This window comes from Plectropomus leopardus, chromosome 2, assembly GCF_008729295.1.
Source record: "Plectropomus leopardus isolate mb chromosome 2, YSFRI_Pleo_2.0, whole genome shotgun sequence".
Classification (NCBI taxonomy): Eukaryota; Metazoa; Chordata; class Actinopteri; order Perciformes; family Serranidae; genus Plectropomus; species Plectropomus leopardus.
The window spans coordinates 20866873-20881899 of NC_056464.1; positions in this window are offsets into that span (position 1 = coordinate 20866873).

Sequence of the window (15027 nt, forward strand, 5' to 3'; positions counted from 1 at the left end):
GCGATGCAGGCAGATTGTTGCGTAGTCTCATGTCGCCTGTGTCTCTGCCAAAAATGCAAAGACTACAGCCAATGACAAACTAGCACATACGTTCTGTGCCTGTGTGAGAGGAAATAATAAAGAGGGAGCAGCAGTCTGTACTCCGCATTCAAAAAGGAAAACCAGAAGACTGTATGGATCGATTCAAGACGCTAATTAGCCTTCAGATGGCCAGTGCAAACTCTCTAGCACTAGGTGTCACATCGAGCTGGTGACCAGCAGGAGTGCAGGTCTAACTTGTTGAATGGCAGCACTGGAAAGTCTGTTAAGTTAATCTGGTGGGGATTTGGGGCTGTATGGTCCCCTGGAGCTGGGCTTTGCGCTAACTGGATTCGGGTTGCTGTGGCCGCTGACTAGTGTTGGGTAAGTTACTCTTAAAATGTAATACATTACATATTACTGATTATTTTTATTTGAAAGTAATAGCCTAAGTTACATTAAAATATCACTCTCTATGTAGAGTAATGCATTGTTATTTTTACTACGATGTGAATGAAAAATCATCCAACATGCTAATGCACATCACCTAGATGTGCTGATCACAGAGACCAGGACTAAACAAACCGTAGTCCCTCCTCTTGTCCCCACCGTCCTCAAGCATCCTAGATGCAAGAGCAGAACAGGGTAGACTGCAGATGTTGCAGGTATGTGAATGTAAACATAGAGTATGGCATCACCACAAAGTGCTGATCACCAGCACCCTTCTATAACATAACCTAAAATGACACAAAAACCATCGGGGGAATATTTTTTCTGGTAGTGCACTGGCAGAAGTGGCGCCGTGTCAATAAATGAAAAATGAAAACAATAAACAGATAACTTTGTCAGTAACACATTATGTAACATTGCTAATGTAATAATATTACTTGAAATCCTTTTGGTAAGGCATTATATTATTTCATTACTGCAAAAAATGAATACAATACTGTAACATGTTACAAAAGTAACACGTTACTCTCAACACTGCTGCTGACTGGTGTTCAGTCTCTGGGTTTGCTGCCATTTCCTCCCGGCAAAGCGGTCTGAGGAGTGAGGCAGCAGACACTCTGTGATTAAAGGCTCTGACAAAAGCTACATAAACGAGAACTTGAAGCCACAGCCATAAGCCTTTGGCTCTGGTTATCAGATGGATTCACTAAAAGCAACATTTTTTTCACCGTCTCTGAAAAACTATGCTGATATTGACTAACATTTTATGTTGTTTGTTGTCAGACTCTATTTTGTTGATTTTATTTTTCACGTTGCTTTGCAGTGTAGGCAATTGTTTCCAATGCTGGAATAGTAACCTTCTCTGCAGGATTGCTGGCCAGTCAAAACCAGATTTCACTGAAGGGATGTGCACACACATCTGCATTTGTAGATCAGCTTACAGAAACACCCTCTGGCGATATGGGCTGAATTTTCTAAAACCTGAAAACAGAAACAAGAGGAGTTGCAGAAGACTAGATTTTACTCTTTCTATTTCAATTACAATATGTCAAAAGTTGTGATGTAATTGTTCCCAGGAAAGCCAGAATTAAACTGCAAGCTTTATTCACCATAACGACAAACTACATTTGGGAGCATAAGGGGACCAATAGAGGCCCTTGGCTCACACTGAGTTTGGCATTTTTGGTTTTAGTGAAATACCTTGAGCATGACATTGATTCCCTGCGGAATATGCCCCATGCACATTTATCGGTAATTTTCATACTTAGAGAGGGATCTGAATGCATCTCCTGTACAGGTTGTGTATGTATATATCTCTGTCTGATGTCTGCAGAACATTGACCCCTGATGGTGTCAAAGACAATAACGCCTTTTCCAGATATCCTGTCCAGAGCTGATTGTCTGACATTGAACCTGTGTGATTTTTAGCAGCGGCTTTGTAGAACGCAAGGTGTTCTCTTCCTGCTGGTTATAATGATGGAGCCGTGTTATCTATTTTAGGTTACAGAGGTAATCACAGCTAATCACGCTCAGTGTTCAGAAATCAGTGTATTCTGTATCACAATCATAGGCAATCACGAGAGAGCACTCACAGCGCCGCTTGATGTATAATACTCTCTTCATCCGTCTGCTGTGTGAAACTCAAACTGGCTGCAAAACATATGAGCATGGCGTTTTAAAAAGTAAAAATTGTTCTTGTTTTTGAATCACATTTCTCACAGGATACCATAATCAGAGGTGATAAAATAACACAAATGTTGTTTCCCTTCATCATAATGATTTCTGTCTCATCTGCCCGTCTCTCTTTGCCTTCGTCTCTGCTGCTTTCTGAGGCACTCTTGTGAAAATAAATCGGTATGAGCCATTTACATCAGGCTCTCTCAGTCCATTTTCCACTCTTGTACTCCTCCCCATCTCTCTCACACGCACATGCACACATGCAAGCAAACACACACATACACACACACACACACGCAAGCGCACACACACACACACACACACACACACACACACACACACACACACACCAGCCTCTTTGCTGTGTCTTCTTATAACAGAAAATAACCGCGCTCCTTGTATTTCAATCCCATTTCTATAATCTCTCTTCCTACTAACCTCTCTGTCCTCCTCATACTGCCTTTCTTGTATTTGTGCCTTCTCGAAGATCTTTTTAACTTTGACTGTTTCTTGTTCTTTGATTCCTGCAGATTCGTTGCTTTCACTCACTAACCTCAAATTTCTCCTTCCTTCCTTTTTTCAAACATCTGCATGTTTTGAGGGGTGGCAATTTCTGTCGCACTGTTATCTCTCAACAACTACTGAATGGATTGCCATGAAATTTTTCCCCAGTCATTCATGTTCCCCAGAGCATGAAACCTGCAGACTTCAGTGATCCCTAACTTTTTTCCTCTAGTGCTACCATGAGGTTTATATTTGTAGTTTTTAGTGTTGCACCAACTAAAGGATGGATTTCCATAAAATTCAGTACAGATGTTCAAGCTCCCATCAAGTTGAACTGTAATAACTTTGCTGATCCCTGAACTTTTCCTCTAATGTCATTAGCAGGTCAGAATAATTTATTTCCATCAGTGTGTTTAGTGCTGATTAGCAAATGTTAGCATGTTAAACTAATACAGTGAGCATGGTAAACATTATACCTGCTAAATATCAGCATGTTAGCATTACCATTGTGAGCATGTTTGCATGCTCACGTTAATCCAGCACTTCCATACCACCCATTCATTGCCTGTGTTAGGAGCAGTGCATTCTGGTAGCAATAACGCTGCGTTTCAAGAGACGGGGTATCCATCTGCTCCTCATTTGTATTAAGGTGAATCGGGGCTACTCTATGCAAATTATTGTCGTTCAGCAAAACTCTAGAAACTCCCACAAAGCTTTCAGCTGTTGTCGATCTAAAATTAAGACAAATTCAGCAATAGCATGGATTATTTCTTATCTCAATTTTTGAAATGTTTGACGAAGATTCTTCCAAATATGAAATAAATTTTACAAACGAGCTGCCACATTAGGCCAGTTTGAAATCCGGGAGCTAAAAGCCTGTAGCTATTGGCATGCCCATTAAGCACCCAATGCAGGGAAGTTGCGGGATCCCTAATGTCCAAAAACATCCATGTGGACATAAACTATTTAGTCATCAGAATGCAAGTATAGTATATCAAATTTATATATCAAAAAATACACCATTACTATATATATATATATATATATTTAAAACTGTCCCAGAAGGGTTCTTTTCCCCGTGCCATGTTCACATGGCAACAGCAGACTTTGAGATTGCCGACAGGCTTTTTCCTCCACCTTTGTGGCCGTTCAGGACAGCTATAAACAGTTTTGCCCTCTGACAAAACTTCTAAAGAAGTAGTTCTTTCCTTGCATATCCTGAATTAAAGTCTTGCTTTAATGTGTGCAGGTTTTTTGTTCTCTCGCGTCATCATTGTTCTACCACGCCTGCCAGACAGCTACTGTACCTCTCTGTCTGATTTTTTCCCCACATTAACCTGTGAACACAATAGCCTCTGCACTTGTGTCAGCCACGCTCCGTCTCTCAGCACCCCCCACCTTGGAGGAGAAGAACTCCCACTATTACACATTATCTTTCCCCTGTCCTCATACTTCTCTGTCATTACTCTCCTTTCAGTTCACGGCTTAATAGCATGGCTGTCCTCCCTCGTCCTCCTGTTTTCAGAAAATTAAAATCCATTTCCCATCATTCCGTTTTCAACTCATTACAGCTTATTCCCTGTCTCCTGTGGCTACAGGATGAAAAGAGGAATCAATGCAGGCTTTTCATGAGTACTAGTTCCATCCTCTACAAGAGACCTGCAGCCTCCAGGAGAGATTTCACCTCAAGGGGTTACTCAGGCCAGATTATCTCTGTGCCATTGGTGTAATAAAAAAGGATGGACTTGTGATGTGATAGCAGTAATCTTCTTCTTTGAACTGAGTATTTTTTTTACTTTGGTGAAGTCATCAATGATCAATAACGCTTTGAGACCTGAGCAAATCAGCTTGATTTCTTTCAGAAATATGGTAGAAAGGCAATGAACAACTTGACAAGAAATGACCAAAAAAATTGGCAAAAAAGTAAAAAGCTACAGAAAATGATCTGATAAATTGCAAATAAAATAAAACAAAGCAAAAAGTAAAAAACTAAAACAAACACAGAGGTTTGAACAGTCATTAGCAAAGCTGGCGTCCCATGTAGCTACAGAGGCAGTGTCCTCACCACAGCAGCCATGGATTTGACTCCAAACTGCGGCCTTTTGCTGCATGTCATCCCCTCTCTCTTTCCCTCTCTCCACCTTTCACACTTAAGCTGTCCTGTCTGAATAAAGGCAGAAAGATGTTCCCCAATACAAATAAAACTTTTATTGGTCTTCCTTCACTGATTGCCCTAATGGAGGAGCAGATACGAGAGGCTAACACCAGGACTGACTCCCGCCCACTGAAATCATTTGGATTGGCAGAAAGTCCAGATTGACAGATCCTAGTGTTTATCTAATCAGGTAGAGTTACTTGATGTACCTTAAAATTTGGTTTACTTGGATTTGGTTTACTACTACTTAAATTTACTTGGTTTAATACAGTTTTGAACAGCGGTCTCCTGGTGGTGAAGTCCTTTGTTGTTTGACCCATCCACCACTCCATCCTATATCCTTACACAGACTTTCAGTCTTTATACTACTTCCCACTCCTGACAGAGCACTGGTCACATGATTGCACCCTTCCCAGTTACATCGGTTATACAAGAACTGCTGGCTCATGATTACGTGTGTTATATATGAGTTGTGGTGGATTGTTTTTTTCGCGCTTTAAGCACCACAAGCTGAGTGTCATCTAGTTCAGTGACATGATTGGAGAGAAGGCAGACATCTCTACGCCAACACTCAGCAATATGAACATGCCGATCACTATATTGTGCATTCATTTGTTAAGTGTAGTGGAAATTATTACACCTTATGTTGCCAACTCAAATTGTCCCACAACGGAAAAGTTGTGTGCAGTCGAGTCACTCATCAAGTATTACCATCAAGCACAACTGCAGGATGAGTCAGGTCCTAAGTGTTGTTCAAAATTGCTTATTGATTTTGTCAGCTGATATTCCATATAATAACATAGGAGTCACTGTAATAATGAATAAGTGGACAATTTTGGACATAGGCTACAACTATTTTTTTCTGATAGAAAATGGCGAACATGTCCTTTTGTACATTTAAGTGTCTTCATGAGTTTCTGTGATTGGTCTGGTAGTAATCTGTTAAAGTGCTGTATAAGTGGTGTCGCTGTTTCTTTGTCGTTATAGACGAGTTTCTGAGCGATGTCCTCATGAGACAGGTGATCTCGTGGAGGGTAGAAAACAAACGGGAATGGCTGAGCTTATGAAAAGGTCAGCATACAAAGTTGTTTCTGTGCCATAAACTACATAATAACAATAGTTATGGATGGAAAATGCTCAGTATTTTAAGAGAAGCAGTTAGTCAAGAGTGCTGAATTCTCTAACAGAAGAGACTTTAATGAGGTGGATGGTTTTTCACAGAAACTTAAAGCTCACATTGTTTCCGTATTTTTTTTTTTAAGGCTGTTTAGTTAATATTGCAAATGTTTGCCAGGCTTTTTGGAAAATGCAAATCTTAAAAAAAAACAAAAAACATTATTCAGCATAGAACAAATTAATGGTATATGAAAACGCCCACAGTCTGTTCTCCTTACAGTATCCAGAGAGTTATTCAGTATACTGTACAGACTTTGAAGCCTGGTGGGACATATTCTGCTTTGTGATTTTGGGCCAATAAAAAAATCTTAACTTCATTATTGAGCCCTCTGGACCACCATGTTGTAATTCAGCAGAGCCTCTGTGATGAGATGGGAGATCCCTGAATGGTACTCCCATTAATGATGTCGGTTCCCTTACTTTCAGATTTAGATAAGAAAAACTTTAAACACCAAACGACACTGTCTGACAACACTCACATTCAGATAATTTCAGTGCAGTGTTTTATCATCTATATGCACATTATTGCAAGAATGAACACCTAAATGTGAGTACTGGAGAGAGTCTAACCCTGTAAATACAATAATAGCCTGAAGCTTTGTTATTCAGTAACACAACTAAAGCCTATATTCATGTTTCACTGATTTATTCAGAGCTGATGAGCGAAACACTGGTGCTGCTGCTTCAGTGTTTCATCTCTGGCTCAACAGCGATGGCCTTGTTAAGTAAGTGAAGCCTGTCTGTTCAGATCTGATATGATAATCTGGAGGCTCAGCAGCCCTGATTTCTTTGTGTTGTTTCACATCGAGACATGCCTGAGCACATTCCTGTGCTGATAGAGGAACAGAGCTGCAGCTGTGAAACCAGGTACCTGAGGGATCAGATCATTTTCCTGTCTGTTCATGGTCGGAGCCTCTAATGCTGCTACAGAGGAGGGCTAATAATGGATAATGGATTACAGCGACAGGAATGTGTTTCACTGACGACAAGAGTAAATTCATGGAAAGAACGATAAAAATATCTATATTAGACACTTTACACACTTTACTTTGATGGTTAATTGGACCATATAACTCCCCTGATCCACTCAGCTGTTCACACCAGGAGGTGTTGTAAAGTGAGGAACTGCTTCAGGCTGCTGAGGGTTTTTGGGTGAATCCGTCAGCTGGTGTTGTCTGGGACAAACACATTGTGAAAATAAAAGTGTTTACCTTCCCTCAGGATGAAAAAATCACCACATGCAGCTGTTTAAATGTTAATTTTGTAGCTAGCAGCTACACTACACCTGCCACAATGCCTCCCCTTTCAGCAAAAGAATGAAGTCATGAATGAAGTCATGTGTGTATTTACCCCAAACAAACAAAAAGACGCTATGTGATAAAATATTTCCTGCATTTATGTGCTACAACGCATAACTGCCATCCTGCTTTACATAATAAATAGTCTGACAAAAGAGGAGTTTATAAATATCAGTGTGCTAACCCGAATTTAAATCACATTTGCTTTCATTGATAAACACTTTATAATATTGTGTTTGCATGTCTCAAAAAAAGAGCATGGTCTTTTAGTGCATGCAAATGATGTTCAATTCTTGTGGCCTTTGAAAAAAAAAAAATTGTATAATGCACCTCAATGACTGTATTGACTTTTTAGCCACGTGCGTGTGGTTCTGGGATTGGTGCGGTCGGTCAGCCACTTTAGTCCAGACTCAATTATCTCAGCAAATATTTGATACAAATGCCTCTTCAATGATAAAAATGTCTTAAATAACAACCGAATGTGTTTATGTGCGGGTATAGGGGTTGTATTAGAACTTGATTAAATAAACCAATAAACAAAATCACTATATAAATCCTGCAGCTGTTAGGTCATTGTGAAGCGAGCAAACTCTTGCAAGAAAATACTACAATAGCTCAGATGCAGGGGACTTAGTGTTGAGGAGTTCTTTCATATTCCCAGCACTTAGGTTTTTAGAGTGTATACAAAATCACCCTCAAACAGCAAAAGGCAGCACTGAAGTCTCAAAATGGCCTGGAGAGTAGATTTTCTGGCGAACATGAGGTCTGCATTGGATTGAGAAAGGATCAGACGGCCCTGAGTGTGTGTTTCCTCAGCTCATTTAAACCCTCAGAAAGGACGCTGTCACACTGTGATTGGCCCAGAGGGCGAATGCACCAAGCTGCTCTCAATTCTTAATCAGGTTGGTGTTCACACCTGCACAACAGGTGATCAACCAACTCAGGGAAATTGTGACAAATTGTGAGGAGCTGAAATAAACTGAAAAAAGGAAAATGAAAGCATGTGCTAAATAATAACGGGCTGCTACAAATTAGCCTGAAATTTGGTGCAGACATTTGTGATCTCCAGGGTCCAGAAGTTCACAAATAATCTGATGAGATTTCGGAAATGGTATTGGCTAAAATCTTGAAAATCTTGGTTTTTCAAAAGAAAAAAAAGGACTAAATCATGTAATCCAATCTGGGTTTTAATTCAGATTAAACCTTCAGTTTGTGTTGTTTGGGAAAACTGTGATACCTTTGATCCAAAAAATGAGAATTATCTTGTATGATTAGGATCCTTGACAGCAAAAATGGGTATTTCACATTCTGAGTTTAAACATTTTTTTCGGAAACCGGGGCCCAGAGAATGGGTCCTCCTGTCTTCTGTGATCCCCTGGCCCTTCGTTTAGTGTCACCATGGGATTTTGTTAAATGTTTTGACAACTATTGGATGGATGACCATAACCTTTGTTGCAAACATTCATTCTAGATGCTCAGAGCAACGGACACAGTTTAGAGACCAATAAATTCTGCTGAGTGAAGGTGGGAGGGATCCAACAAGCACAGCACTTGGACTCGGGAGGCCTGTGTTTGTGTTCCGTGCAAAACTAAAAAATCATTGCGGAGTTATTTCGTCACATCATTAGTCATGGTGTACATGTGTCTGTAGCCAATGACTCACAGCTGTCTACACAGGTGTCCCCCACTAGACCATACATTTTCTTGATCACTCCAACAGCAGCTGATCACACGGTAACAACTGAAGGAAACATGGATGACCACCTTTTTTCCAGCTCTGATCTTATTACAGTTGGTTGTTTAGATGTTTAGAGAGATGTGAGTGAATCAAACTGAAGCATTGAAACAGTGAAAGTATGTGACTGGGTGGTGATTAAAACTTTTAAAAGTCATGGGGTAATTACATCTTTGGCAGGGCCAACGACTGACTACAAGTCATCAGCTTTCTGACTCTCTGCGATCCATCTAAAACCACCAACACATAAACGTGCAGGAACACGCCCTGATTCAGAAACATATTTGATGTTGACTTCCACAGACACGCACACAGAAACAAGCTCTGTTAAAACCAATGCATGATAACCATCTTCACTCCCAGTGACTAAACATCTTTTATCGTCCTCATAAGTCTACCTGCCGCTGCAGTGCCTCTGTCAGCAGCTCAGTGCACCTGACCTGTTTGTGTGTGTGTGTGTGTGTGTGTGTGTGTGTGTGTGTGTAAGTGTGTGACCATAAGGGGATGAGGTTAGAAAATATGGCCCCTGTGCCATCCGTGTGCAAACACACTCAGCCATAAACCAACATGAAAACACACATAAACAATGTAGCAGTCATTTACACTGGGGGCACTGCGGACATGTCCACACCTCTTCTTGAAAGTATAATTTGTTAAAAATGTTCTGAAAAATAGCTTGCACCAAGAAATATAAACTAACAAATAGGAGGTTTACTTGCATGGTAAGAAAACATACAATGCATGTAAATATAGAAGAAACGAATATGCAGTGTCCAAAAACAGTTTAAAAAAATCCCTCTAAAGCCTATTAAATCTAAAATGACCCCAAGAAGTGCATGCACTGATCAGTAACCTGAGCAATTTCTGGGCACAGTTTCTTCTTGTCCAGGTTTTCCATTCTCTCTTTCTATGACCATGAAAACACATTATGAGCTATAAATGTCTGCGAGTGTATAAATTAATTAAAATGAATGAATGAGTTATCAATGTGAATAGGTCCCACATGCACATTTAAAGAGGCTACTTCCCCAAACAACGGAGGATGAAAGAGTACATCACTCCTATGTGCGGTGACACATCAGAGATAACATTAAATGACAAAAGCTGGTCCACAGGGGAATAAATATTTGAGAGCAATACAGAATGCCTGAGAGTCTTACTGTATTATGTTATATCATCTTTTTATTTTTTTAAATTATCACCTGCCGCCTGAATTTTGTGTTTTTCTTTACATAAATAAAGACACTGTTACCACCCTACCAACTGATGCATAAAAATGCATCAGATTGCAGAAAAGTGTTTGATGCTCAAAGTTCCTGCGGTAGGAACCCCCAACCCCTAATTTCAAAGCTTTTGCATCACCGCAATGTTGAAACAAAACGTATTCCTTTTGTAGAAGCTGATGCGATGCTTCTCCAATGCACAGTTTTTTCCCGACTCACCATAAAATGATCTTCTCTGAGCTCATGATGCCCCCTTTGCCTAAAATTGCAAATGTTTCCTAAATTCACACATGCTGAAGATTTTCAACTGAGCCCTTATGTTGCAACCATTTTTTCAACACAAAATGACATGTTGTCTGACAGTGAAATTTTTGAAAGAGAAGATAAGGGGACAGTAAACACAGGTTTGAGGTTTGAGTTTACTGCTGAAATTCAGATACGTTACCAAAAATAAGACTCCAGCCTGGTTCCCTGACTTCTGAACTTTTGTATGAATGTTACATCTAATTTAAATATGAACAAAAACTAAATTGCACCTCAGTCTTATTGTCAGGCTAAGAGAACCCCTCCAATAGACCATTCAAACACTTTCAACAGCCTGTGGGAAACAGCTGCAGAGAAGCTGGACCACAATCCATATATAAATTATTGAATCTGTTTCTAAATTGCAAGCTTGGGTTGTTTCCACAACATTTTCATGAGTTACTTCTTAACATTTATGTGCAAGTGTCAAAAAGGAGATGTTTCACAACCTGGCAACCCAAAAGTTAAATTACTATGCAATTGAGGAAGCTTTAAGAATTTATAAGAGTTCCCCTCTGTTCTCTGAGCTGGTTAATCTCAGCTGGTCTGTGTTTCAGGTAACATTTGTCCTGACCGAACTCTGAAAAGCAGCACAGCTCTGAGCCCTGCTGGAGACTGACAGGCGACGTGTTTAGAGTTAAATATGAGCTCAGCTGTAGAATCATGAGTGCTGTATGTAGTCAAGTCTTCCTCATAGACATGGTGACAGTGGAGCAGAATAACAATGAATCTGACAGAGAAGAAGACTGAAAGCTGCAGAGTTACATCCCTGAATCATACATAACATCCACGCGTGGTTCAAACACAACCTGTCTCTGCACCTGCTTAGGTGTCAGTGTTGTTAATATGAAATGCAACTTTCAGCCAAGCATAGAAAGACAGAAAGACAGAAAGAAAAAGAAAGAAAGAGATTTTCGATTGTTTTGTCTGATAAATAGACAAAAATCAGAAATTAACTTGAGCTATCATTCCAAGAAACAAATAAAAGGTAAGGAATATGAAAGAAACAAAAACAAAACCAAAACCAATAACAATTTCCAAAAAAGATAGATCACAAAACAACAAGAACAAAAACGTCATTGTGTGTTTTAGGACAGAGAGGACAGACCATGATTTATGAGTTCATTGTTTCAGGACAGGTAGACTATTCACATGGTTTATTAATGGTTTCCATGCTTGTAAATCTCTTAATGGAGCTGTTGAGGGTGTACTGATTTTTCCCTGCTTGATGATCTGCATCACATCTTTGATCCACTGACTGTGTTTATGGAGCGGTTACATCCTGACATTTAAAAAGATAGTGTCTAGCTAACAGAGAGGAAAAGGCGACAACCTTCTATGAGTTAGGCGAGAGACTGGAAACATCTGGAAGATGTTTCAGAGTAGGTCAAAGATAGTAATTATAGGAGAAGGCACATTATTACAGCCATCACAGCTCTTACCGGATGTCAATATGATGCCAGAAAGACGTTGAACTCTTATGCAGGACAGACAATTAGTTTTGGTTGTAATGAAAATCGGGTTGATGATATTTTCGAAGTCTAATGATGTTAGAATTTCACATTATGTGGAGGTCAGCATTATGATGTTTTGTAGATGCTGGGTTTTGTTCTCCATAACTTTTGACTAAATTTCGTTAATCTACGTCATGACATCAACGTGAGACCACACAGAAAGAAGCATGCCATCCATATTCTTAACTCAACAAAGTGACTGATGAGTTTTAAACTACAGACAGACGGTGATAAGAACTGATTCAATGAGTTAAGTGTTTCCAATGAGTCTATTTATCTATTTTGCTAAATGTTCGTCAGCTTTTTATTAGCCGACGTTATCTACTGCGTGTGGTTTGCCAAAGATAAATTTCAACAATAAAAATGTATTCTGTGCTGTTTCATACTCTCGTATGCCACCCATGGATGAGAGGCTGGTGCTCATGACAACTCAAAATGTAAACATTAATGGCGTCTTCCTCAGCCGAGCTGTAACATTAGCTAGCTCAGATGAGCTAGATGAGTTAGCATTAGATGCACTCTTCCTTCTGCACGGTGATGCGGTTGGCAAGTGTATTACGGTAAAAGAAAATAGTTCCTACATAAACCTGCTCACATCAAGGTCTGTGGATTATCTTGAGTAACCGGATCATGATTTCTGGAAAGACACATTGCTGTTTATGAAATTTATTTATTTAGTTTCTCTATGCAGTTTTAGCACCATATGCCATGTGGCATCTAGTCCATTATACTGTAGAGAAGGCAAACATCTCTACAGCCGATATCTCCAACACTTATGGTGAAAATAAGTATTTTTTTGTTTTTTTATTTTGGAGTGAACTGTCCTTTTAATCCAGACAGCTTTTATTTTTCAACTTTTTTTACTAGTAAGATTTTACAAAGACACCTGTAATATAGAATAAAATTAAAAGCCACCATATGATACTTGCTAGCTCACTACAATCAACTGTAGATTGTACATAAAGTCCTGTATATGAACTCTAACCGTGCGTACCCACCAAACGCGATGAAAATTATTTCATTGCGGCTCAAATGAAATCGCGTCGCGCCGGACACTCCAGTTTTGACGCTCGTACAAAAACCCCAAAATGGGACTCGCGACGCGCGTCGAGCCCGCCCAAACAACAACATTTCTTCCGCCATTTCATTCTCTCGTTGACGATCGCTGCACTGCACCTGCTCTGGAGAAGTTCCCAGCGTCGTCTGCGGGCTAGGCGCCGACGTCGGTTCTGGGTGCATGCTACCCTACGGAGGCGGCGTGAGCTCGGCGAGTTCCACCGTCTCCTGCAACAAGGGACAGGAACTGTCGTACAGCTCTGGGTGAGCGGTGACGGCGACGATAAGCTGCTCCTCCATTGTTTCTGCCGGTTTGATTAGATTTTGCGAGGGAACACCAGGACGTCCATACGTCAGCACGTCGATGACGATCTCTTCACGCGACGACGCCGCAAAAGTTCAATTATATCAACTCGAGCGTTGGACGCGATACGTTGGACGCGATGCGAATTTCGCGTCCAACGCGACGCGCAATCGCGTCCATCGCGTCGCCCGGCAAAATGAGGCGTCAAATCGCGTCTTTGCATTGACTTTGTATGTAATCTTGAGGCGCGATCATTTTTAATCGCGTTTGGTGGGTACGCAGCTTTTTGAGCTGAACATTCACACTTCATTCAGTTTGTAGCTCAGTGCAGCCTGCTGTCATGCACTGCTCGCACTTACAAAAAGTAATGTACCACAGTTTGTATATACTGTAAGCCACGTAACCATGAGACAGTAGCTTTACTTGCCTAAACCAAACCAACTTTACCGTACACAATGTTACATCAATTACGTAGCGTCATTTGTGGGGCACTAATTCCTTATATATCATACAAACTGTTGCATGAGGATATATTGTCAAATGTTGTTTTCAGTACTTCTGAGGAAAATACTTCTAACCTGTTTGATGCCAAAAAAAGTCAACTTTTCAAACCGGAAACACTCTGAATCTATTCTTGTTTGCCTCATTTTCACTGAACTGGAGCGCAGAGGGTGCTCCTGCTGCTGCTGTACATCCTCAGCAGTATTGGTGTTTTGACATATTTTCCTCTAGCAGCGTACCTGCCATCCTCGCCACACACAAATACACACAAGCCTCAGAGACATCTCCTGTATCCTAATAAATAAATAAATAATGTCCACAAATAAACCAGCTCCCTCGCTATTCCCTCTTGATGTGAGAGCAGAGCCAGACTCCTCCGTTTGCCTCCAGGGACAGATGAAAGAGAAATACAGATGAAGAGGAAGCAGCTGACGGACGCCAGAGACGGAGAGACGAAGCTGGAAATTGGGAATGAAGTAGAGAGGAGTGAAAGGTCAGACGAGAGGAAAGGTCAGATGAGCGGGAGGATCTGAAACCCAGCACAGTATCAACCAAACACAGCAGGAGGCTGTTATTATCCTGTAATCTGTTCACTCCTCTGCGCCTGGAAACATCTGGAGAAAACATACACATCTGCTGCGTGATCATGCCACATCACCTGAACAAGACAAAAGTCTTTCAAGTAAGATGAAAGAAAAAGTCTCAGATATCAAAAAAGTTCATTCTTATTTTTTCTGCATTTTAGACTCAGTCATCTCTAGCGTGACGCAGTAAAACTGCGCAGAGAAACAATACAGTTTGGGATTGCTGTGGTTTGCGATGATTAAATACAGCTCAGACTTTCCACCAAAACTAATCACACAGGTTAAATGAAGTTTGACCTTCTGAAGTTAAAAACAGAGTTTGAGATTTTTTTGAACTTTCTGCATGCCCTCTCACATCTTGTTACCTCTTTATAAGGACAAATGAGAAAACAAACCCAAATCAGGGTTAGGGGGCCACTGAATACACAATTACTCACTACAACTAAAAATTACTTTGACAGTTTAATCTTATTTTCTAGATTAACTGATCAATTGTTTGATCTCTAAAAGGTCAGAAGAAGGTTGAAAA